The sequence below is a fragment of the Delphinapterus leucas genome, chromosome 16 (assembly GCF_059928025.1).
Source record: "Delphinapterus leucas isolate spDelLeu-1000000601 "Yukka" chromosome 16, BTC_Dleu_Yukka2, whole genome shotgun sequence".
Classification (NCBI taxonomy): domain Eukaryota; kingdom Metazoa; phylum Chordata; class Mammalia; order Artiodactyla; family Monodontidae; genus Delphinapterus; species Delphinapterus leucas.
Genome location: NC_143144.1, coordinates 43,317,695 through 43,345,172, shown reverse-complemented (window position 1 = coordinate 43,345,172; position 27,478 = coordinate 43,317,695). Strand labels below are relative to the sequence as shown.

Here is a 27,478-nt window from a genome sequence, read left to right as displayed (position 1 = left end):
CTAGCTCCAATAGCTAGGAGAGACTGAAAAGTAAAGGTAGGAGGATGGAGGGGTGAGTAGAGGCTGTGTATAAAGGCTCCTTAGAGGAGATGATACCAGAACTACATTTTGAGAAATAAATTCCCAGGCAATCAAAAGGGAAATGAGCATTCCTGGCAGAGGGAACCTCATATCTAAAATCACAGGTAATCTGTATGGGGAGCACATCAAGTATGAGAAGGTAATGGGAGATGAGGCAGCAGCTCAATTATAAAGGGTCTTGTATGACTTCAGTTAAAACTGTGGCTCTACTGCTTGTTAAATGGGTGACTTTAGACAATTTGTTTAGCCTTTGTGTGTCTCAGTTTCCTCAAGAATCAAGTACAGATAATATTTTCTTCCAGTGTTCCAATAAGGGTTTAATGTGATAATGTTTGGTTAAATTCTTAGCATAGCACCTAGTACGATGAGATGCTATCAGGAAATGTTAGTTTAATCTAACCCATAGGGCAGTTCTCCAGGCCTTCTGGTCATTTTGATGGCCTTTCTATGGGGGCCCATTACAGCATTTCTTCTTAATGTTTACCTGTAGTCTCTAATTTTTCAATGATAAACACTTATGACTTTCATAATAGAATTAAATAAAGCCTTTTTTATAATGATGACTTTTTGGTAGGCATAAACAAGCTTATTTTAAAATTTATACAGAAAGACAAAGAACTTAAAGTTGGTAAAACAATTTTGGAAAATAACAATAAAGTTGGAAGAATCACTCTATTTAGGCTAGAATGTCAAGGCTTACTCCACAGCTACAATTATTAAGAGAGTGTGATATCTGGCAGAGGACTAGACACATAGATCAATGGAACAGAACCGAAAACCCAGAAATAGACCTACAGCGAGAGAAAGAGAGAGAGAGATTGACTGATTAATTTTTTAAATTGGTTCACATAGTTGTGAGGGGCTAGAAAATTCAAAATCTTGCAGAGCAGGCCAAGCTAGGCTGGAGAACCAGTGAAGAGTTGATTTTGCAGTCTTGAATCTGAAAGCAGTAAATCTAGAGGCAGAATTCCTTCCTCCCTGGGGAAATCTAAGACTTTTCTTTTAAGATTTTCAACTGATTGAATGAAGCCCATCCACATTATGGAGGGAAATCTGCTTTACTCAAAGTCTACTGTGTAAATGTTAATCGCATCTAGAAAAATACCTTCACAGCAATATCAGACTGGTGTTTGGTGGAGGGAGGGGGAGTGGGGTTTGTTTTTTGTTTGGTTTTTTGAGGGATAAATGATTTCTTTGGATTTACATTCCCCTATGAAATACAAATGATGATTCAGTGAGTCCATGTATGAGAAAAGACCCTCTTAATGACACCATCTTTTATAAACACTAATTATTTCTCCCAAGTCTGGATTTCCTGGAAGTCACATCACTCACAATGAAGCTTATCTTTCATTTCTGCCATTTTAAAGGCAGGCCTACTTCTAGCCTGAACCAGGAGAAGTACAGAACCCACAATTTGTCCAACACCCTGGCAGTGTTTTATTTCAAACTCTGGTCCCTGCCCTGTGATTAGAAAGAAAATTCTGCCAGTTTGCTCCTGACAGCCTCTGCTGTGGGGAAAACTGGTATCAGATGTTCTCTGAAACATACTGCCTTTCATCTAGACTCAGAAGCTAGATGTGCAATTAGTAGAAGGAGGAAGAGGTGGTGGTAGAGGAGGGGGAGGAAGAGGAAAAGGAGGAAGGGAAGGGGGAGGAGAAGACGGAGGTGCATGGCTGTGCGTACCAGCCACCTACCTGAGCCCAGCCATCAGCCATGGTTGTTGAGGATGAGACTGCTAAAAAGACCTAAGCAGGATGGGAGAGAACCAAGGTAGTTCCTTCTACAGCATCATGGAGATGGATGACTTCCCAGCTCCCCGATTCGTAGACTTCTCTGCTTCCAGCCACCTCACCCATGCTTCATCTCAGGAGTCATTTTTGCCAGCAGGTTAGCTGAGGCTTATGGGCTTCTCCTTGTGGTTCTTCCCACAGTTTCAGCTGGGGTCCAGGGATCATTACTGTCTTAAGGTTGGGCTGCTTAGGAAGTATCCATGGGGGTACTGTTGCATAATCCAGCTCCCAAAGGGATTTATCAGGTGCTTTTCAAATACAACATACTCCAGGACATCATTGGCCACATCTTCCTGTCCATACATCAAACAGCCAAACTGATCATAGACAGTCAGAGTCTGCTGGATGTGCATGAGGACAGTGACCTGGCCATACACGTTGCTCTGCTTTCACAGACTTCAGCAGTGAATCTGAACCACTGGAGTGGCTCTAAAGATTCTACAAAGTTCTGGCAGATGGGCTTATGTTTGATGTCCCAGACAACATCCAGAAAACAGTGATTAGTCACCAAGGTGTGAAGCCAGTCGTGATCTAAGTTGTTTAGATAAATGTGAGCGGCCATGAAGATATCCTTAGCTTTTTCAGGGAAGTCCTTCGTTTTAAAATTAGCATCATATTCTTTTATCTTCCGAACGGACAATTGCGAGGCAACATTCTTCTTCCATTGCTCAGTGCTCTGTGTCAGGCTTCCTTTGAAAGAAATGACATGAGAGCATCACCCTCAGGAGGAACACAGGCATCGAAGACACCAGCTGTACAGGTCAGATGTGTGAGATGCTCCAAATGTTCCAGAGGCATGACCAGTCCCACTTTCTGGGCATTCTATAAACTCCTTTTCTGATTCATATTTGGGTTCACAAGTAGGGGGTATGAAACGTTTTTTAGTTCTCACTAGAACTACAGCTATGTACTGAGTCACCAGGACTGGCTGCAGAGATCACCATTCTAATGGTCTGGATAAGCAAGACAGCCTCCCCCGGCACGGGGGCTGCCACTTTTTTCATGCAAGGGCCTCTGGAATGGGGACTAAGAGTGAAGAGCCTGGGACAGGTGAGAAGGCGCATAGGGTGGAGCTAGCTCCATATAGAATCCAACTGCGTACCATAACCTAGCCAAATTGACACATAAAATTAAGCATGACAGTAGCTTTTTTTGATAGCCAAAAAATAGAAACGGATTAGTGACTAAACAAACTTGTACATCAATACCATGGAATACCACTCAGCAATTAAAAAAAAAAAAAAAGAGCAAACCATTGTTGCAGGCAACAACTTGGATGGACCTCAAAGGCATGCTAAGTAAAATAAGCCAGGCTCAAAAGGTACTGTATGATTCCATTTTGTCATTTAATTTTAAAATAACAAAATTATGCAGATGGAGAACAGATTGGGTTTAGGAATGGGGACAGGGGATAGGTATGGCTATAAAGGGATTGTAGGCAAGACTGATGGAACAGTTCTATATCCTGACTGTGGTGGTGACTACACAAATCTACAAATGTGATGAAATTGCATAGAACTATACACACACACACACACACACACACACAATTGGTAAAATTTGTGTAACCTCAGTAGATTCTACAAATGCCATTTGCCTGGTTGTAATGTTATACTATGGTTGCCCTTAAGGAACTGGGTGAAGGATACATGAGACCTCTTTCTATATTATTTTTGCAAATTCCTGTGAATCTACAATTATTTCAAATTAGAAGTTTTAAAAAGTGTGGGGGTTTAATTTGGTTAGGTTGTACCCAACCAAATTAATTATTCACAACTATCTGTGACCTGCTCACTGTACATCAACTATATTACATAGACTTTCTGTTGGTAATTCTGTGCTCCATTTTTGAAATCCATGAGCCTCTGAATGTTTCTCCAAAACCTGTAAAAGATTAATTATGGTCAGCCCTATTGGCAGACACCAAAAGAAGCTTGTAACCATCGATCTCTGCTACACAATTTATTTATTTATGGATGCTTCTCTTCTTTTACCCATAATTTCCTACTCGTGGAGGGAGGGAGGCAGGGAGTTTTCTTTGGCTGACTTGGTGTTTGGCAGCCGCTTCATAGTGAAACTATTCTGTGCTGGGCAACTGAGATGCAAACCAGCAGGTAGAGAGAGAGAACGACAGGTCTGGAAGACAAAGATTCCTGTCCAGATCTACACCTTGCACACAACGAAACCGCAGAAATGACTACTAATATAGTGCAAGGCGGGGAGGGGCATAGTTTTTCCAACAGTAAAACTTTGATGCCAAGGGGGCCATGTGCCCAATGCAGAAGGCAGAGGGATGGTGATAAAAGGAGCCATCTAAAATTAAATTGTGATTGAGCACCAGGATCGAATTACAAGATAAATTTCAAACGGTAATAAAAGTTTGCAAAGTCCTAGGTGAGTTTTCTGAAAATGTCAATTGATATGCATTTACATATCTTACATGTATCTATATGATTGCCCAATCAGATTGTAAGCTCCTCAAAAGTTGGACCCTAGAGTGGCTGGTCTAGTTTGCTGCAAGTACTAGCATTCAGTAAATTACAGAAGGCTACTCACATGTGCTCAGTACCTAGCCTTGGCGTTCTTTTGCACATGCAAATTCATTCTGTTTAATCCTCACAATTATGCCATTAGCACATCTTATTGCCTGCATTTTGAAGACGTGGAAAAGCACTCAGCAAGTTTTAGTGACATGCTCAAGGATTTATATAGGCGATAAGTGGGAGGACTGACAGTCAAATATAGGTCTGTGTGTCTGGCCCTAAGACCGTGTTCTCTCAACAGCAATCAATAGTTCATGATTATAGTTCTAATGACACAAAAATTCCTTAAGTTGCTTTCTGAATCAAGCAATAGTAAGTTATGCTCTATATCATTTTAGTGTTAATTGAAATTGGGAAGTCTGGATATAGTAACTCTTTATAGTGAATATAATTCGTCTATAGTGCTTCCCAACATAAAAAATGATATTAGTTAGAGGGAGAGAAGGGAAAGGAAAAAAACTGAAAAGAGGAAAGAAAGGAAGGTTGACTCTGTGCTGGCTTTAGAAAGGAGCTTTATCCAAGTTTCAGAGCACTGTGAGGTTATTGCAAATTCTGAATTATAGCAGTTTCCAATTACAAAAATATTTTGGTGACATCTTAAATCTTGCAGGTAGTATTAGGAACTTGTGTTGAAGGACAACACAGATTGTTTGTGACAGCAATAGAAGGTACAATCCCTGCCCCATGCAAAATTTTTACTTCTACCAAGTAATTCCAGAGGCATTTTTTTAAATTAAGGGGTAATATAAAACAAAACAAAAATATCTGATACAGCCTCTCAAATAAGAGCACAGGATTAGAGCTGAAGTCTAATGTAAAATATGGAGTGAACTGCATTAGCTGCTGAAAGTATAGAACTTTACCTGAGTCCTGTATTCCTGGAAAACAGGGATGATCAATACATCCTTTCGTATTTCAGAAAACAGCTTATTGCAAAGAATCACCCTTTCACATGTAACTTATATATAAGATGTTAGAGAAAAACCTGAAGAAACCTTTTGGCCAACCCAATAAAACCCACGGATGACCCCACTGTTTATCTATGACAAGGCCAGACACAGACCCTTGAAATTTCCATTCTTTGTCTTGTAAAATATTGGTTGAACTGTTTGTCCCCACTGAACAATCTGGACACTAACGTGACTTGACCAAACTTTCATCAGGCTTCTCTCCTTCCCCCAGGACCCTGAACTCTGGGCCACCCTTGGGCTTAAGCAAGCACTGGGACACAGAACAAAACCCCTTAACAGCCTCTCCTGAGAATCAGCTGACCACAGAAAAAAAGACATTTTCTGCTGAACTGACCAATCAATCCCCTGCTCCCCCCACTCCCCACACTCAGATCTTTCTAACCTTGTTTACTCCTCCCTTTAAAAGAAACCCCTTTCTGCCTGGCCTTGGCAACATTTGTAGATATTATTATGGTCAGAGTCTTCTGTTGCAGTAGTTCCTTTCCTCTTACTGTAATAGTCACCCGCCCTCTCTCAACTGCAATAGTCTTTTCAAATAAAGTCCCTCCTTACCTAAGTCTGGATTTGTTTTTTATTTGATACTACCTAAAGATGGAGTTTCTAATATCTTTGGAAGCACTTTTCTCCTCTGTCAAAGTTTGCTTTTATTTATGATTTCTCTTTTATGGATTTTAAGTATTTATGCCTGGTTCAGACGTCACACAGGCAGAGGGACCAAACCCTCTAAGGGTGTTAACAAGCTTCCCACATACCTCTTAGGTTAAAATGGAAATGAATAGGTAGGAGGGCTGCTTCCATATGCAAACACCTCCAGATAATCAATTCTATTCTAATATCTAGCGGGCTGCAGAATTACAGCTTCTGGGCCATTTAATTCACTTCCAGCTAATGCCTGAGGTGCCAATGTATACCAAAGAAAAAAGAAAAAGTAGAACAAACTAAAATATTTCCTTAGGTCACAGCAAGTTAAAAGCCTGACCAACTCCAAGTTTCACAGAACATCTTTGTCATCTTATCCCTGAACTGGCCCAAATAAAAAGTTTGCTAATGTTAACAAACTATCAACTTTGCACCTTGAAACTATTTATGTTATCACAAAAGTTTCAATGGCATTATTCTCAAAAACAAAAGTGAGGATACCCTAGACTGGCAAAGGGTATTTTTGGCTAGTGCATTTAATAATAGGTAAAGTCATAATAAGTTAAAAATTGTAGATCACATTTAATTATGCATATTTAATGAATTACTTACTGAAATCATAGCTAACTTTAAACATCCAGAGTATGTAGTATCTATAGTCATAGGGTGCTTTTGCTGATTCTTGCTCAGAAGTTTCTGGTACACACTGTCATGGTTGCCAGGATCAGCAGTGTGCTGCGAAATGTTTAAAAACTGGCTCTGGGGGAGAGGGTAGGCCCTGATGCGTTGCACTTGCCAATTTCCACGGTGTAAATATTCCCACCATGGCTCATTTGAAGCTATCAATGTGACTGCACTTGGAGTTGAGAAAGAGATGCTCAGCAACACACCATAAGATACAATAGAAGTAAATAACCTCAAGAGAGCATAACAATAAAATGAAGTAAGATAATTAGGAAGTGATGAGTTTTGAGTATATATAATTTGGCGTTTTAGTATAACTTATTTAACTGTAAGTTTGTGTAATTTAACTTTTTTGTTTGGTTTGGTTTGGTTTTTTGTTTTTTGTTTTTGTTTTGCGGTACGTGGGCCTCTCTCTGTTGTGGCCTCTCCCATTGCGGAGCACAGGATCCGGACGCGCAGGCTCAGCGGCCATGGCTCACGGGCCCAGCTGCTCCACGGCATGTGGGATCTTCCCAGACCGGGGCACGAACCCGTGTCCCCTGCATCGGCACTGCGCCACCAAGGAAGCCCCTAATTTAACTTTTAATAATGGCTGTGTGAAACAACAGGCTTGCAAAATCCCTGGAAATTTAAAAGTTTCTGTATTCTGGCACAAACTGGTACCAGTGCCCACTAGTGAGTCCAGGATCCATCCTTCACTTTGGCTACAACCCCTAAAGGACTAGGTAACATTATTTAAGACAGGAATGATTTGGCTCACAGAAGCTTAAAGGATTTTACTGGCCAAAAGCCATATACTACCTGCGGTGGGTTGAACTGTGCCTCCCAAAATATATGTCCAACTGGGTCCTGTGAATGTGAGCTTATTTGGAAAAAGGCCTTTGTTGATGGAATTAAGTATCTCAAGATGCGATCATCCTGGATTATCTGGGTGGGCCCTAAATCCAATGACCCATGTCCTGATGAGAGCAGACAGACAGAAGAAGAGAACACACAGAGACACAGGGAGGACGTCCACGTAAAGAAGGAAGCAGAGACTGGAATGATCCATTTATAAGCCAAGGAATGCCAAGCACTGCCAGCAGCCACCAGAAGCTAGGAGAGAGGCATGGAACAATTCTCCCTCCTAGCCTCCAGAAGGAACCAACCCTGCTGACATCTTGATTTTGGCTGGCTAGCCTCCAGAACTGCGAGAAAATTAATTTCTGTTTTTTTAAGCCACCAAGTTTGTGGCAATTTATTATGACAGCCTTAGGAAACTCATACACTACCCCATGACAATTAGTCTTGGTCAAACTGGGCTCAGAGAAAGAGGCTTTGGAGACTTTAAAAGCAATAAATTAATAACTTGGAAAATTATGCAGCACTGTAACCATGTACAGTCATAGTGGAGGAGACAAGTGAAGTTTCAAGGGAAAGACAGCTTACTGGTGGCATTCTTCTCTGCCATAAAATGTCATCTCAATACTCCTTATAGATCAGGCATGGCTAGACTCCCTGATGACCCAGACATAACCTCAAACGTACCAACAGCCAAGGCTTATTTACCAGGTGGGGGGAACAGATGTTCTTAAATTTCTCAGCGATAACCTTTTTTACCTCCAGAGGTTCTGCTCCTGTTTTACAGAATATTCTAGTTCTATTAACTGGGAAACAAAAGGGTAAAGGAAAAAAAAAAAAAACTGTGAGATGTAAACATCCAAGAGACCTTGAAAAGAGTAGGAGATTTGAAATTTTACCATTGATTACGATTATTAATCTGACTACATAATTTGTGGGGCCCAGTGCAAAATCTCAAGAGAGTTCCCGCAGAACATTAAACCAATTGAGAGCCCTTCTACACACGGGCCTTGTGAGACTGTATAAGTCACATGCCCATGAATCCAGCCCTATTAATGGGATATCAGACCTAGCTACTACAGATTAGAAATTGTGATACTTGTGCCTAATATACTATTCTCAAAATTTTTTCAGCATTCTTACTTCCATTTAGAAATGACCGGCCATATATCTGTTGCAAATAAATGCTGACATGCACTGAATTTTTCTACATAAATGTTCATAGAAACTTTATTCACAATCACCGGGAAAATGGAAAAAACCCATATCTTTCACCTGGTGAATGTAAAACAAACCGGTATGTCCATACCATGGAACACCACCAAAAAGCAACAACATGGATGAATCTCCAAGACATCATGCCCAGGGAAAGAAGCCAGCCTCCAGAGGTCAAATCATGCATGACTACATTTATGTGACACCTTAGAAAAGGCAACTCCACGGGGATGGAAAACAGATCACTGTTTGCCAGAGGTCGGGGTGGTGTGAGGGCTTGACTACAGAGCGGAAGCATGAGAGAATATTTAGGAGTAAGGGAACTGCTCTGTGTTCTGATTGGTGATGGTTATATAAAACCTTACATGTGTCAAACCCTTAGAACTTGTACATCCAAAAAAATTTTAATTTTATGGTATGTTAACTTGGAATTTTTTCAAACGAAAATAAGATTTGGCTATATATCCAAATAAATGTCTCTTAAAAAGTACTTTACATTTTCCATCTGAGTTTCTGCCAGAGAGGCTGCTTTGGGGGGCTCTGCCACAACAGCCCTGATATTCTGTGGGACTGTTTTTCCATCTGTAAAACAAGATCAGTCCAGAGCAGTGATTTTTCATTCATCTCTCTCCCCAGTTTCATCCCTGGGCACTTCTTTGTGAGGTAGGGGCACATTTGAAGAGAAAGAATGTTCAGCCTCCACTGGGCTCCAGACCCACAGCTCTGCATCAGTCAGAGCAGTTGTGCTTTGCTTTATTTCATATATTGTCTGCAGAACTTTCATTTAGAATAGCTGGTCCCAAGCCACATGGTTAGGTACCTGAGGAGTTTAAACAATCCCACATTCCAGGGCCTAGTGGTAGGGCCAACTCCATTGTCCCTTGGGCAAGTGCCCCCGTAGAGCTTGGTGGTTAGCCAGACTGAAGCACTGGTTTAAATGGTCAATGATTCTAAACAAGATGTTTGAGGAACAGCTGGAATCATGCTCCTTGCTTCACAACCTTTGGATATACAATGGGATTCTGAAAAGGCTGCTAAATCTAGGCTTCCCCTGACATACCGTCTGAAAGGAACTTAAACTTCCCCCTCCCCCCACAGGATGGATGATTTTGGGGAACATCACTTTGCAAACAATAAAGGGCTGTGCATAGATGGGGGAAATGCTGCTATGAGGATGAAGGCACAGACCAGGGACCAGCAGGGCCTGAGAGTAGCATTAATACTAAGAGCCACCCTTTACTCTAAGCAAGTACCCTGTGCCAGTCACACTGCTAGCAGTCCTTTAATCCTCACAACTCTGGGAGAGAAGGGCTGTCACTGTGGAGACTGATAAGGAAACCGAACCTCTGAGAAGCTACAGGTCACGTGATGACAGCACCAGGTCCCAGCCCACACCTCCAACCTTCCAAGCCAAGGGAAAACCTTGAGGCCTGACATCAAGCCTGCTCTCTCAGCACTCACCCCCAGAGAAAGGGACTAATGCCACCTTTCATCAAAGGCTGCTGGGAAGTCACCACAGGCACCTTGACACCTTGCCATCTGGAACAGCACTCAAAAATTATTTTTAAATTTTATGTAATGAAATGCTTTCTTCAAACACTATCTATAAACCCAGAGTTAGACTCTGCTATGGTTGAAGGTCAGGGGAAGGGTGGCCTGAGGCTCCCAGGGCTCCCAGAGCACCACTTGATCACTTATCTAGCAAATTGGCACTTACTGTGAGAGGTACAGGAGCCATGATGCCTAAGGCCCTGGCTCTGCGCTCCAAAGAATGAAGTGGGATTCTGGCTGACTTGCTCCTGAGAAGTGGGACGGGGGGAGGGCTGTAGGACTCCAGGCCTGCCACTTGCACTGAGCACTGCTGGCAGGTCCATCTGAATGGGCACCACCTGCCTCACCTCCTCCCTGGCCTGGCCCCAGTAGTCGTGCTCTGGCACTCACAGGGTAGGAAACTTATTTTCACCATCTTATATTTAGGGAGTTTTATTCTTCAAAGTTACGGATTATAAGGTTAAAAACTGCAGTCACCCTCCCTTTTTTCTTGGCCTTATAAGAGCCATCATCAGATTTTCTGTATCAACTAAAGTAGAATGTTCAAGTTCAGATCTTGGTGTAGGATCAACTGCAGACCCGCACCTCTGACCCCTGGGGCAGGGGCTCGCCAGGATGGCTCACCGTTTGGCTGCCATCAAACCAACCTCTTTCTCATAGATGTTAGGGATCACGTCCATCGGGGAGTTAACGGTGTGTGCAGTGTTCTTGCCAAACAGCTGGAACTCCTAGTGGACAAACTGCTCCCAAAAACCGTTGTTGGGCGGGATGAGTGCAGGCGCGGCCTGGTCCCGCCATGGGTGTCTGGCAGGACCGGGCCTGGTCCTTCGCGAGGCAGCAGAGCTGAGGGCGGCCGAGCGCTGGAGCAGAAACGGCGACTCTGCGCAGCAGAGGGCGGCCGTGCTTCATTTCTGGATCGTGGGTGCCCTCAGCAACGGGGCCCAGGAAGTCGCAGAGGCACGAGATGGGTGCATCGGCCACAAGCACCTGCAGCTACTGGGTGTCCTGGTATAAGGTGTTCTCTACCTCCACCGAGACGTTGATGACCGCGGTGATCTGGTTGCAGGACAGCCTGAGCTTGTTGCTGGCGGCCACACCGTTGCTGGTGTACAGGCTGCTGGTGTTCTGTGAGAGGCCGCTGGCCGAGGGCTGCCGGAACTGAACCAGGAGGGCACCCTGGGTGCGGTCACCAAGGCGGAGGGGCGGCGGCCAGCAAGGAGCAAGGGCTGCATCTTTCTCCTGGGCTGAGTCCACTGAAAACTCTCAACCGTCGGCAGGTGGGCTCCTTTGGGGAGCAGCCACACCAAGAAATCTCGGGGAAAGGGTCCAGGAGGGAAAAGACAGGTCGCGACGTGGGAGCCACAATTCCCGCTGGTCCGGCGCTGCTCTGGTTTCCATGGCAGGCCTGAATGGGCCCTGCCTGGTCTTCGGAGAAAGCCCGGCCTCTGCCTCCCTGACCCGGCACTGTTTGGGCCCCGGCCCACCTGGTTACCCATCCACGATCGCGACAGGCCTCACGGCTACCCCTGTCGAGAAGTCTGCATTGAATTTTGCTGAGCATTATAAATAATTAGGTGATTCCTCCAAATTTCTTAAGGAGTTTGGAATGCAGTTTACTATCTCTTCTAAGCACAAAGAGAAGAAACCCCATTTAGTCTCCTGTATTAGATATTAAATCCAGAACAAAAACTATTGAGAATAGGAGTGCTTAGCATTGGAATGGATCTTTAAGAAAAAAGCCCTCTCTGGAAAACTAGGATGGGACAGACACCAGTTACCTGGGTCATTTCAGTAAGGTCATCTAAACAGCTCTGAGAGCTGGGCCCCAAAAGCCAAATGAAAGACTCTCAAAAAACAATCCAGAAGCACGAGAAAATAATGTCCTCAACTACCTAGAGTATTTTACTGATTTTCCAAGACACATCTGTGTCTCCATAAAAGCAAATACTCACATTGGCTACTTTTTCTCAAGTAACTGGAGAGTTCCCCACTGGCTGTTGCTGTTACTGACAGTTATTTAGGATTCATGATTCACCAGACTGTAGCTTAGAGGCTCTGGAGGGACACTGACCCTGACAACACCTTGATTTTGGACTTCTGGCCTCCAGAACTGTGAGAGAATAAATTTCTGTTGTTTAAAGCCACCCAGTTTGTGATATTTTGTTACAGCAGCCCTGGGAAACCAATACACCTCTGTAGTCTTTTACTCATGAAAGTGTACCTTAATGCAAGCAAATGAGAGGGACAATCTTATAGAAACAGCTTTGAATTCACTCTTTTTTGAAAAAAAGTATTTCCCAAACCTCATTATTTTCAATGTAATCTGTAACAAACAACCTATGACACATTTTGCAACCAATCACAGCACACCCAAGCAACCAATCCACTGCCTGTACTAGGAACTGCCAATCCCACCCAACAGTTTAATTTTACTGAGGAAATGGAGCTCCCAAGAGGCCAAATGGCTCACCGGCTTAACTATGTATTTATTCTCATACCCACCATGTTCTAGCAAGTTCCTTGAGCACAGGTAGAAAAAGACAACTTGAGGAATGTAGAGGATACCTCATCATTGCTCACATCAGTCCCCAAACTTTGCCCTCTGACTCCAGTTTAAGTCATTTTGTGCACGATGGCTGAATGCTGAAACTTCCATAAGCAATTAGGATCATGACTCTGACTTTGAAGGCTGATAAAGTGATGTATTCAGGCTGCTGTACAAACCAAGAAATGGCTCAGCATCCTGGGATTAGGATGTGACACAACATCCTGTGTCAGGGCATAGATCTCATGCAGGAGAGGAAGAGCGTCTGTGCTTTGATATTGCCATCAAGAGACTCAGATTTATTATTAAATCCTCATTGGGTAGAAAGACCAATGTTGAATTTATCAAAAAGCCTGCAGTATAATTTTGAAGAGAGTGAGTTCTCTGCACCTCAAATAAAAGTCTAATACAGGCCTCAAGTATAGCCAAGATAAAATGTCAGAAATTTGAACGTAAGAAATTTATGAGTGCAATTAACTAATATCTTTAGCCTGAAAATTGTCCTCTTGGTTAGGATGCCCTTCCAACAAGATGACTCTTGCTGACCTAGATTTCTCACCGTAATAGTCCTATTTGCATCCTGCCTAAATGTTAATTTAGTTGTCATCCATGTTTTGGAAAATAATATATCTCCTATTTTTGAGACATAACCAAAAAAGTTATAAGAAACTAATTTCTCTGCCAGTAAATCTAGTCTTCTTAGAAAGAAATTGAAGAATCACATAAGTAATCTAAACATTCAAACAACAACCTCCAAGGAGATCCAAATACTCACCAAATAATCTAATACTAGAGTTTGGGTCTAAAACCCTGAGTTAAAGCAGGAAAACCTCCCTAAGGCACTAGAAGAGGAAAGAGTCAAGGGCAATGCTGGGAAATGCCAAGGGTCCAGAAAAGCCAGCAGATCTGCCTTCTAGCCAAAGGGATTGCAGTGGTATCTATATGAGAGAAAAGGTTAGGGCCAGGAGCCAGGCAGAAAGAAAGCCAAGAATACAATTGGGAGAAAGCAATTGGGGTCCTTGACAATGGCTTTTAATAAAACTGAAAGGGCCTAAAATGCCAGTGAGTCAAAGTAGATTAAAGACATGATGAGGTATTTTTCTTAATACCCACTGCTGACTTTATTTATAAATTAAACAAGAAGGGAGGGACTTCCCTGGTGGTCTAGTGGTTAAGACTCCGTGCCCCCAATGCAGGGGGCTCAGGCTCCATCCCTGGTCAGGGAACTAGATCCCACATGCATGCCACAACTGAGAGTCCACATGCTGCAACCAAGACCCCAAATGCCGCAACTAAGACACGGCACAGCCAAATAAATAAAATAAAATATTAAAACCAAAAAAAACAAAAAAACAAGAAGGGTGACTTGGTCTATTAAAAAAAATAGGTATTCTCAAAACCACTTAACTCCTGAGCCAGTCACAGCTCCTATTACCTCTTATAGTCTGTAAATGTGCCTGCCCTGTTCTCAACCCTGAAGCAGTCTGAAGTATACATGTTACCCATTGTAGGATCACTATGATTGATTGGATCAATACTAGACACAGGATTCAAGACCAGGCAATTCATTGTCTAGCCAGCACCCAATTAAAATACTTTCTCAAGAATCTAAACTAAGAGGTATACAACTGTACTCAGTGGGTAGAATGTAATTGAACTAAAGGGACATGTGACTCTGACTTAGCTCACCATTTTGGTGGAGACAGATGTGCAAATAGATGATAACAATCCGCAGAAAAAGAGATTGGAGCAACATAAAGAAAGAGGCACCTGAGAGCGTGTGGTCCAAGAAAGAGTGAGAGGGAGAGATGGGGAAAGTAGCTGCCTTGGTAACTGATGGCATAGCAGTCCTAAGTCACAATTTGTATGAAATATCTATAAGGACTTTGTCTCAGTGAAGTTTCTGTATCCTTTTGACAAATGTCTCGAATTTTGTCAAATTCTCAAAGTTACGTGATTTTGGCTAGAGCAGCACAATAAGTTTTTCCTCAAATAATACTCCTACTATTACCAGATGGCCCTTGGGTGGGCAGAACTGTCTTCTAGAGAGAAAGACAACTCTGGGAAAAGAGCAGATGCTATGAACAAATTATCAAAAGTGTACTCCAAAAAAAAAATTTGGGACTTCCCTGGTGGTCCAGTGGTTAAGACTCTGTACTCCCAGTGCAGGGGGCCCAGGTTCGATACCTGGTCAGGGAAATAGATCCTGCGTGCAGCAACTAAGAGCCCACATGCCACAACTAAAGATCCCGTGTGCCACAACTAAAGATCCTGTGTGCCGCAACTAAGACCCAGTCCAGCCAAATAAGTAAATATTTTTTAATAAAATAAAAAAATAAAATTCATGTACATATATAGCTCTGCATGTAAAGCAGTATAGAATATTATAGATTCGTTGGTGTTAAATGGGACAAACTTAACTCCTGTTTTTGGGAAAGCTACAATAAGCTTCACCCAGAGGTAACAATTGTTCATAATGATCTCAAATTCCACTGATAGATATACATATCCCTTTTTATTTCTCTTCCTTATCCCTCAAGATAATGAAGACTACTCTGAATGTTACCTGAGGGAAAAGCAGTGATACCTAGATGTTTCTACAAGATGAATTCTAGGTGAAAAAAGTTGAACAAAGTTTAAAAAGAAAGAAAAAGCCAATTTCATCATTTTTACAAATTTTGCCTTCAGTGGAAGGCAAAATTCAAAAGGGAAAATATGCTGTGAAAAGAATATTTTTGATGCTTTTTGCCCAAAATATGCAGGATTACATAAAAAGAAGGGGGAGGGGAATAACAAGAAGACCTAGATTATCAGACAGGCACCGCTAGTTCCAACATGAAGACCCAAACATAGTCCCTCTAATAAAATGGTATTTAAATGACACATTCAAACCCATACTCAAAATACAATCATGCCAGCAAAACCAATAGAAAGAATTCACTGTTTTTTATTCAGAGGAGGAAAGAAATCTCTAAAAGAAAATGATGATAAAAAAGCTAGCAACATCATTCTACACAGAACAGAACAGTCTGGCAGGCTGTCATTTCTGAAGAACCCTGCTCTCAAGATGGTTTAACACAAGGCAGTTCTTTCCAGAGAACCCAGAACACTGTAATGATGATTCAAACCAGGTAAAAAAGAAACAGTAAAAAGAAAGTGCTGAAGGTTTTCAATGTATTCTCATCTTAAAAGACATTTTCTACTACTTCAACAGAAGAGATGCCTTTGTGGTTGATTTTACGCGCTTGCCTTAATAGTTTCTTTTGTGAATGGAAAAAGGCTTCAAATTATTGCAGTAAAGACTATAATAGCAGCATGTCCAGAAAGAACTAAGACTTACAAACAGACCATTCTATAAAAAATGCTGTTTGTATCAACTCTGGTTACCAGAATTCTTAGGGCAATGGGTAGAAAGTGTCCATTCGTTATGGGCATCTATACATAAATATATCTGGATGGCATATTTAACTCTGAAACAGAAGATGACAAAAGGTTTTTGGGGAAGGATAAGTCCAAATGGTGAAATGGAAATCATGTATACAGTATTTAATGGGTAAGTCCATGTACTATGATGATTAAGATCTCAAAGCAGAACAATTTAGTTGAGTAATGGCTCCACTACATACCAGTTATGTAATCTTGGGCAAAGTAGTTAACCTCTCCAGGTCCTCATCTATAACATCAACATAAGAAGACCTATCTCATAGAGTTCTTTGGAAAATTTCGTAAACAAACACATAAATCACTTAACACAGAGCCTGAGTCACAGTAAGTACTGAATAAGTCAATGTGATGATGACGATGACAATGACAACATCAGTTTCAAGTGCCTCCTCATTATGGATCCAGTAATGATCTATGTGACCTGTGTGTCTGCTCAGGCCCAGTCCAAGCGTTTTTTGTCCCCATGTTCTCATTATCCTACTTATCATTCTCTGTGTTTCCCTAGTCTTTTCCAATGATCTTAGATGTGGGGAGGCCATTTTCTTATTTCAGGTTCCCAGTAGTTCTTCTGAGTCTTTGAAACTACAAATACATAAAGTTCTCTTTAGAATCTTTACACATAGTTTTTCTTCCTTTATCATTACCTTTAAATGTGACCTGCTCACTTTATTTATTAGTATAGGAATGGCATATGTTTGTCTCTCTGAGGCTGCAGTTCTTTAAACTCAACACCACTCTCTCGTGTTCTTTGGCATGTCTGTACTTTAGCAGGCAGTCACATTCCAACTGGATTCCAACTGAAAACAAATTCCCTAAGTGTGCAAAAAAAAGATACTTCTTTTATAACACCATTAAACATTATTCCTGACTATTAAATTATGTCATGGCTACTATTGTTCATCCTACACTAGCCAAGTATTGGACTCAAACAGTGAATAAGAAATGCTTGTTAAACTAAATTGGATTATAATGATACCATGGAGCAGCAATGTTTCTGGGAGCCTTTGGACAAACTGTTTCAGCCTACTGAGGCCATGGCCATTGCTGTATGGTGAGGCTTCCTTCATCTGGGAACACCTAGACGTGAAAAACACTCAGTAGGAGGTGATGACGTCACTGGCTTAGGATGGTCTATTCTCACAAGTTATGGGAAATGGAGGAAACAAAAACATGAGGAATTCTTCAGTCTTACATCTTATTCTATCTAATATCACATGAATTTTTGCATGTTTGCTGCCCTGTAATTATTCTATTCATGAAAAAATTTAAGCCTGTCTCTCTGCCCAAATAAGAAAGTAAATGTTTTCATGTAGTGCTGGCATTTCACATCATCTTGGTTTAAAAAGAGGGGGCAGGTCAATTGGCCACCAAAGTAATAATCTTGAGGTCATGCCTATGAAGCTTAACCATGAGTGAACCATGAATGTGGTCCCCAATATTCTGATGTGTAAATTATTCAAGGAAAGAGAAGTCACCAGCTAGTGGGTGAAAAACCAGTGTGGGTAAGACCCAGTGATTCCTTAATATTATATTCTAGATAGAAAATAAAACAGAATTTGTTGGGAAAAGAAAAACTACCTATTTTGTCAATATTTGTGATTCTTGTTTTATACACAGCTTAGTCATTTGCCTCTGCTCAGAGAGTTTGGAAGCCACCCTTATAAAGGACCTAGAAAACTACAATGCATACCCTTAAACTGATCTTTGACAAAGATGGCAGAAGGAGACCAGGACAGTGGACCCACGCCAGAAGGTCAACAGTTCTCAGGACATCTTATCTGACTAAACAGGTGAGGTGGGACCAGTCAGAGCACCTCATGTTCCATACCATGAGCAAACTGAGTACAACAACATTTCTGATCTGACCTAGTAAGCAGACAACACCCCAGATAATGGGTCGTTGAACAGTTTAGAAAGAAAACACTATCCAGTGTCCATGAAAATAATAAAAGAGTTAAATTCAGTAAAGAAAAAAAAAAAACACTACTACAAATCTATGTTGCATCCATAGCCTGGATAACCAGGGGGAAAGCTGCTATGTTCAAATCCAAACCACTGCCTAAACATACTTCCAAGTGCATAAGTAGTTTGGTTGTCCCTTACCAGTCTTTACAGGTCACTGTACTGTTTTATTGTCTATAAAGTGAGTTACACTAGATGATATATTTTATACACACACACACACATATATGTATGTATATATGTAATTATATATATATATACACACATATATATGTAATTATATTATATTATATGCCTGGAGAATTACAATTGGTTAGTTTCTCAGAATTTACAAAAAGACTGCTATAATCTTTCAGGAAACTTCTTTTATTGGCTGGCTATTGCTACAAAATTGCTGTATGTCAATCAACTACAAGGTCTTAATGACATACAGCAAATATTTTTCACACTTCTGAGGGGTTCTGCTGATCTAGGCTAAACGTAGCTGATTTTGGCTGGACCACTCACTCATACATGTGTTTTTAGGTTGGCTCTGTACCATGTGACTTCATCCTTCTCATGGGACCACTGAACTAACCTGGGCATGACCTCATGGTGATGGCAGAAATAAGAGTGAAAGTGCATTAAGCAAAATCTTTAAAGGGCTAAGCTCAGAAGTGGCACTCTGGCATTTCAACCACATTTATTGTCAAAGAAAGTCACATGACAAAGCCCAGAGTCAGAGCAGAAGGGTACTGCAAATTTACATGACAAAGAGGAGTGAAGGATTGGAGTCACTATTTAATCTACCACAAATCCACCATTAGGCAAGAATTATTCATGCTCCTCCTATCCCCCACCTGGGATGGTAGGGGTCCACCATCCCAAGACCCCCAAAAGTTTTATCTAACACAACATCAGGTTTGAATAACTTATAATAGATGTTCATGCAAGTCCTCCTGATCCAGAAACCTATGAATGAAGAAGGCAATATAGCTGCCTCAAAAACACACAGCATATAATGGTGGAACAAGGACAGGATAATCACAATAAACATTCCAATTCAAGGAGGAGGAAAATGAAAGGCAAATAACAGTTACTGGTATGTAGCAAGTCTGAAAGTCTGCTGGGAAAATGTTTCCAGGTCCCTCCACTTTAGGAGTCGTAAATAGTCCTTGATTTGACCCTGGTTATATTTCCCAAAAGTAACTCCCCAGTTCACTTTATTCATGGGTCTTGGCTTCACTTTCTAGGATGTCCTTCCTTTCCATCATCCTCTTTGGCCACTTCTAAAGAGCTCAATAGAAAATATGTTCTTTGAGAAAAAATTTTAGCCTGCTTTCTGGATACAAAACATTAAGGGCTCAGAAGACTTTTAACATTTTGTACTGCTCATTCCCTACTAGACCAGGCAGATGGCACTTCTGCTCCTACAGTCTTCTCAAAAATTTTGTTGGTTTCCAGTGTATTTCATTCATTTTACTCCCTGTGCCCAAAGCCATTCTTTGAGAACAATTGTTCTATTTGTCTCACTATCCCTAGACTTTGAAAGAGCTGCTGTATCAGACTGTTGTGGACCTTGACCTTAAGATTCCTATAAACGCTTGTGTGCAACAGAGAGCACATATTAGATTTCATCCTGATTCTTTCAGAAGTCAACAAAAAATCATATAGCCCCTTCTTTGACTTGGACTTTACTCTGAGACCATCACTTACTAGCAGCACCCCAAGTTTGAGCTTTACCCCAGCCCAGACTTTACCTTACTCTGAGAATCTGTTACTGACTATAGAAGCTGGAGAAGAGAAACAATTTTATGTTCCAATTCATTAAGTCCTGGGCTCTCGATTTTTCTGATAAATTCTGCTTGCAAATGGCCAGTTCTTTTGAGTTCTTCCTTTCTTGTACTACCTTATATGCAGCTAAAGAGAAGGAGCTGATGTTTTCAAATTTTCACTGGGAGATCTCCTTGCCCAAATCCAAAGTTTGTTTAAGTACATTTTCTGTCTTCCAAGAAACCACAAGTGACCATTTCACCAAATGGGTTACCATTTTTTCAGTCTCCTATAATAGTTTCTTCACCATTTTTTCAAACTCCCACCATCAACTAGCCCTAAAAATAATGCTATGTATTTCAGGTGTTTATTAAAACAACATCCCATTTCTGTATACCAATTTTTGTTTCAATTCCCTTTGGTTGTAATATCAAATGACCTAAAAATATACTAGCTTCATATATATGACAAAATAACATTTAAAGATATATTTGAAAAGATCATAATTGAAAACTTTCCAAAATTGATGAAAAGTATCAATCTACAGAACTTTTAAGCTCCAGGATCCCCAAGGCAGGATAAACACAAACATCACACCTTTTCAAACACAATAAAAGACAAAGATAAGTAGTAAATTTTAAAATTAGATTTTCTGCTTTTAAGCAGAAGGGAGGAAGAAGAAGAAGAAGAAGAGGAAGGGGAGGAAGGATGATAAGGGGAGTAAGAGGAGGAAGAGGAGGAGAAGAAGACCTTATATACAGGGTAAAATCCATATAAATAACAACCAACATGTTACCTGAAACAAGGAAGAACATAGGGCAACGCAACAACATCTTTAAAGTGACAAATCAACAAAAACACTCAGCCTAGAATTCTATATCAGGAGAAAATATCCTTTAAAAAGAAGGTGGGGCTTCCCTGGTGGCACAGTCGTTGAGAGTCTGCCTGCCAATGCAGGGGACACGGGTTTGTGCCCTGGTCCAGGAGGATCCCACATGTCGCGGAGCGGCTAGGCCTGTGAGCCATGGCCGCTGAGCCTGTGCGTCCGGAGCCTGTGCTCTGCAACGGGAGAGGCCACGACAGTGAGAGGTCCGCGTACCAAAAAAAAAAAAAGAAGGTGAAATAAAGACATTTTCGGAGTGACTACAGCAGCAAGAATTAGTCTTCTGTACTACAAGAAGTGCTAAAAGTTCTTTCAGGTTAAAAAGAAATTATAACCAGATATAACCTTAAATCTGAAGGAAAATGTAAAGGCCACAGCCAAGTGTGTGTGTATATGTGTGTATTTTTAATTTTTTTAAATAAATTGCTTTAAAAAATATCAACAAAGTATTACGAAAATTATCACATATCTGGAAGTTAAATATAAGACAACAAAAACAAATGGGTGGGGGGAGGCTTTTAAGGTTCTTATACTCTTCATAAGGTAGGATAATATTATTTAAAGGTAGACTGCAATAACTTAGATCACATTGTAAACTCTGGGATAGAGCACCCCATAAAATATTCAAAAATGTATAGCTAAAAGTCAATACATGAAATAAAATATGAATTCACCCAAAGGAGGCCAAAAAGAGGTAATAGAGGAATGAAGAACTCCATAGGTGAGTTGTACCAGACATTAAAAAATAATAATACCAATCTTACATAAACCCTTTTAGGAAATAGGGCAGGAAGAAATGTACCCCAAGTTTTGATTACAAAAACCTGTAAAGAACATTTACAAGAAAGCTACAGACTAATACGCATCATGACCACAAAACTCCTGAGCAAAATACTAGTAAATTGAATCCAGAAATACTAAAAAATAATAATAGTAAACCATGACCAAGTGATATTTTTTCCCAGGAATACAAAGTTGATTTGACTTTCAAAAATCAATGGACTGAATTTCTGATTTTAGCTCCAATATATAAAGAGCTTGAAAGTCATCTCTCCAGTTCTTCTAAAAGAAAAAAAGCTGAATGAATTAAAAATCAACATCTCTTCTTGGATCCCTCAGAGAATTGAGGTCACAGGGCAGATCACTGCCCTGAAAACTGGCAAGACATGTGAAAACAGAGGATCACAGTTCACCACAATCAAAATCCACTGGAGCTATAAAGTTATAAAGTGAAAGGAACACTTAAACAGTAATTGAAATTGCTGGAGACTGAGTATGAACTCACTTGAGAGTTAAAAAAAAAACCCTAAAGATACAGTCTTAGGGGGGACTCCTACACTGCTGTGAGTTTTACATGTAGGCACCCCACCAGGTTTTCCCAGTGAAGACTTGAGAAAAATAGCCTCTGCTCCCAGGTGGGTGGGGGCAGGGAGTGAAGGGAGGGGGAAGAAGTAACCATTTTGAAATAAGCCTGGAGCATTCTGTTCTCCATAACAAAGGGTGGCCCTCAAGGAAAGCTATTTTACCAGAACCTGACCTGACCTATCAGAAGGGCAGGTTAGACAGCTCCGGTCCCCTCTAGCCTTCCTGTCTCACCTAAGAGCAGAAAAAAAAGAGCTAAGAAACCTTCCTGATGGTCATACTTCAGGGACTCAGGCCCACTAAAATACTAAGATTTAATCATAGGATTATAGAATGGTTTCCCTCCCCTGTACCTTACTACCACATTAACAAGACTCCAGTATAATAACAGTGGATTACCACTGAGGGAGGTACAAGGCAGAGAGTCAATTTAAGAAAGGGTTTCTAGGGAAACCCAAAGACCGTAGGGAAGACAAAACCAAGGATACTAGAGGAAACTGAACCTCTGCCATGCACAGCTATAGGAAACATTAAACATAGCCTAACTCCTAGCCAGATAAAACATAAAATCTCACACTAATCTTATGTTTACCTCAGTTCCTATTACCCAATACATCATGTCAAGCTTTCAAAAAAAAGTACAAAGCATGTTAAAAGGCAAGAAAAAAACTCAGTCTGAAGAGACAAAGCAGGTGTCAGAACCTGACTCAGATATAGTAGAGATTCTGGAATTATTGGACCAGAAATTTTAAATAACTATGATTAATAAGCTAAGGGCTCTAATGGAAAAAGTGGACAACATGCATGAACAGATGGGTAATGTAATTAGAAAGATGAATAAAAAAGAATTAAAACAAAAGGCTAGAAACCAAAACCACTGTAACAGAAATTAAGAATGCCTTCCATGGTATCAACAGTAGACTAGACACAGCTGAGGAAAGAGTCGGTGAACTTAAAGAAATACCAGTAGAAATTCCCAAACTTAAATGAAAAGAGAAAAAATATTTTAATGTGGAACAGAATGTCCAAGAACCATGGGTCAATTACAAAAGGTGTAGCATATACATACTGGGAAGAAGGAAAAGAAAGAGAGATGGAGCAGAAGAAATATTTGAATTAACTATGGCTGAGAATTTTCCAAAATTAATGACAGATACCAAACTACAGATCCAGGAATCACAGAACACCAAGCAGGAATAATACCCCCAAAATCTACATTTAAGTATATCATATTCAAACCATGGAAAATGAAAGACAAGGAGAAAATCTTGGAAGAAACCAAATGGGGAAAAAAAATCACCTTACCTATAGAGAATCAAGAGTATGAATTACATCAGACTTCTCTCCAGGAACTATCCGAGCAAGAAGAGAGTGGAATTAAACATTTAAAGTGTTGAAAGAAAAAAATCCACAGAATTCTGTAGCTGGTGAAATTATCCTTCAAAAATGAAAAGAGAAATTAGGACTTTCTCAGACAAACAAAACCTGAGGGAAGTTGTTGCCAACAGAACTGCCTTGCAAGAAATGTTAAAAGTAATGTTATTTGAAAGTTGACTTAGGGGATCTCCTGGTGGTCCAGTGGTTAGGACTCCATGCTCTCACTGCCAAGGGCCCAGGTTCAATACCTGGTCAGGGAGTTAAAATCCCACAAGCCACATAGTGTGGCCAAAAAAACAGAAACAAAAGCCAAAAAAAAAAAAGTGGACTTAGATTATACTGCAAACTCTAGAGCAATCACCAAAAGAACATTGCTGGTGGGAATGTAAAATGGTGTAGCCAGTATGAAAAAGTTCGCCATTTCCTCAAAAACTTGATCATACAGTTACTATATAACCCAGCAATTCCAGTCCTAGGTATCCAAGAGAAATAAAAACATAAGTTCACACAAAAGCTTGTATATGAATGCTCATAAGAGAAGCATTTATAATAGCCAAAATGTGGAAACAATTCAAAATAGACATCAACAGTGAATGGATTTAAAAAGAAAATGTGGTATATGCAATGGAATATTATTTGACTATGAAAAGGAATTAACTACTAATACATGCTACAACATGAGTGAACCTTTCAAATATGCTAAGTTAAAGAAACCAGACACAAAAGATCACATATTACATGATTCCATTTACATGAACTGTTCAGAATAGGCAAATCTATAGAGACAGAAAGTAGACTAGTAGCTGCCAGGGGCTTGGAGGGAAGGAGAACTGGGGAATGACTGCCTAATGTGTACAGAGTTTCTACTTGGGATGATGAAAAGGTTCCAGAATTAGACAGTGGTAATGTTTGCACAACATTGTGAATATAATAAAAACCATTGAATTGTAAACTGAATTGTGCAGTATATATTTCCAGCTACTTTTGAAAAGCAATGTAATTAATATTTATAGAATAAAGAAGAAAAGCTATATGATCTTATTAGACACAGAAAAAGCACTTGATAAAGTCAGTACTCATTCATAATAAAAATTCTCAGAAAACTAGGAATAAAGGGACCTACCACAACCTCATAAGGAAATCTATGACAAACCAACAGTTAACATAATATGTGATAGTGAAATAGGGAAAACTTTTCTTCCTAAATCCAGGAACAAGCAAGGATGTTCTCACTCACTGTTACTCAACATTGTGCTGGAGGCCCTAATAAGGGATAATAAGGCAAAAGAAAAGGAAAGGAAGGAAGGGAGGATGGCACGCAGACTGGCAAGGATAAGAAACATAAGAAACAGAAATCATGGCATATAATTGTGACTTGAAGATAGCTCAGTATTTCTTAGACAGGACACAGGAAGAAATAAGTGTAAGAGAAAAATAATTGAAAATTTGGGATTTATCAAAATTTAAAAATTCTACTCATCTAAAGATACAATTAAAGAAAATGAATAGGCAAACCACAGAATACGAGAAAAGATTCAAGAGCATATATCAGATAACTGTTATCTTGGGTATATAAAAAATTTCTTACAAACAAAAATAAAAGACAACCCAATGAAAACATGTTCAACATCATTAGTCACCAGAAAAATCAAACTTTGAAAAATGGTCTGGGGGGAGTTCCCTGGCAGTCCAGTGGTTAGGACTCTGCACTTCCACTGCAGGGGGCACGGATTCGATCCCTAGTTGGGGAACTAAGATCCCACAAGCTGCCTGGCGTGGCCAAAAAAAAGGAAAAGAAAAGAAAAGAAAGAAAAGAAAAATGGTCTGGCAGCTTCCTATAAAACTATACCTCTTATTTATGACCCAGCAATTCTAGTCTTTAGTATCTACCCAAATAAACAAGAATGTTATTCAAATTTTATCCTTAGCAACTTCATTCAAATGAGATAAAAAGGAAACTAAATGTCCATCAACAGAAAAATGAATGAACAAATTATGGTGTAATCGCACAATGGAATACTATAATACACAACGGAATGGAATAAAAAAGAACAAAACAGTGATACATGCAACAAATGGATGAATACCAAAAGGAGTATGCTGAATGAAAGAAGACCTAAAAGAGCTCATAATTTATATTTTATAAACTTATATGAATCTTTTTAATAAAATGAGCAAAATTAATTTATGGTAGAAAACATCAGAACACTGGTTGCCTCTGGTGGGTGGTGACAGGAATTGACTAGAAAGGAGCAGAAGGCAACTTTCTGGGACAATGAAAATATTTATACCTTAACAGATTTGAGTGACAGTAACTTTAATATACGGATCAATCCCCTTACATGTCACCAATCTCTCAGTACCAACTTCACCACTCCTACACTGGTGCAATCACACGCCTCTACCCATTCAAACACCCCAGGCTGAGCCACCCCCACCTCCCCCAACGTGGACAACCTTCTCAGCCCACTCTGCCTCCAACACGCTGCTCTGGGCCACCGCGGCTCACCAACACGTGCCTACCTCATTCAGCGCCATCTAGGGACTTTAGGGGGAAGGGCTGTTCCTTTACATTGGAAAAGACCCTTCCATTTCATTTGAGCCTTCAAAGACACTATGATGTAGGCAAGGTATGTCATTTTAACCCATTTTACAGGGTACAAAAAGTTTAAAATCTTCTCCCAAGTTCCTTATTGGTAGGTGGGCACAGTCCAGGATATCAGACCCCTACTCTAATGTTGCTTCTACCAGCCTTAGAGTGAAGTCCTCATCCGTACCTCTAATCCCTAAATCTTGCTTTCAGAACCAGGGGATTTGGAGAACAGAGAAGCAGGCAGAATAACAAAATGCAACCTGCCAACAGCCTCTGTGGTTAAGGTGAGAACCACCATAACACACCTCTCATTCAGTTGTACAATCTGTTCCTGCAAAATAATCAGCCAAACCAGGATACTTACCTTCATGCGCTTCTGATGCATACCCCACGTGCCAGGCCCTCCGGTTCACTTCCCCAGTCATTCTCATAAGAGGAAGAGTTAGATTAGATTCCTATGCCTGCCCTAACAACTTACCACAAATTTGGTGGCTTAAAATAACAGAAGTCCAAAATCGGTTTCAATGTGTTTTTAAGCAGGGCCTCGCTCCCTCCAGAGGCTCTATGTAAGAATCCATTCTTTCCTTTTCCAGCTTCTAGAGCTGCATTTCTTGGTTCATGACCCCTTTCTCCATCTTCGAAGGCAGCAGAGTAGTATCTTCACATCTTTCTCTGCTTCCATCGCCACATCATCTTCTGCCTCAGTGTCAAATCTCTGCTCTGTTTTCACATCACTTCCTCCTCTATCATAAAATCTCCCTCTGCCTTCCTCTTAGAAAGACACCTGTGGACTTTTAGGTCCATAATCTTCCATCTCAAAATCCTTAAACACATCTACAAAATCCCTTTTGCTCCATGTTCCAGAGATTAAAACCTGGATATGCTTGGGGACCATTATCCAGCCAACCACAGGGACCAGTGGAGACTTACCTCCTTCAGAGGCAAGCACTAAGCACATTCCTATTCAGAAATGGTGTGGGGAGGGTTAGAATAAAGTTGATTTATTTTTCTAGTCATGGTTAAGATAATGCTACCAGCTAAGGCATTTCAAACATTTTAGAGAATATCATCCTGTTCTTTCTGTTTTCCACAAAAGAATTGTTTGTTGAAATTTACCATCTAATTTTCAACAGCCTCTTTCACTCAAGTATCTTTTCCATCTCCAGTTGATGCACAGAGCCAGGGAAATCTCATAGAAATGAAAATGGTTGGTGAAAACTAAACATATTTTCCCTTAAAATGC

At 40.5% G+C, this 27,478-nt stretch overlaps 2 pseudogenes; both read right to left on the bottom strand.

Annotated features, from left to right (window-relative positions):
- Positions 1-1,955: 1,955 nt before the first annotated feature.
- LOC111172679 (large ribosomal subunit protein mL45 pseudogene) lies at positions 1,956-3,255 on the bottom strand (annotated as a pseudogene).
- A 7,682-nt stretch (positions 3,256-10,937) lies between these two features.
- On the bottom strand, positions 10,938-26,660 carry LOC111172680 (dual specificity protein phosphatase 18-like; annotated as a pseudogene).
- Positions 26,661-27,478: the final 818 nt, after the last annotated feature.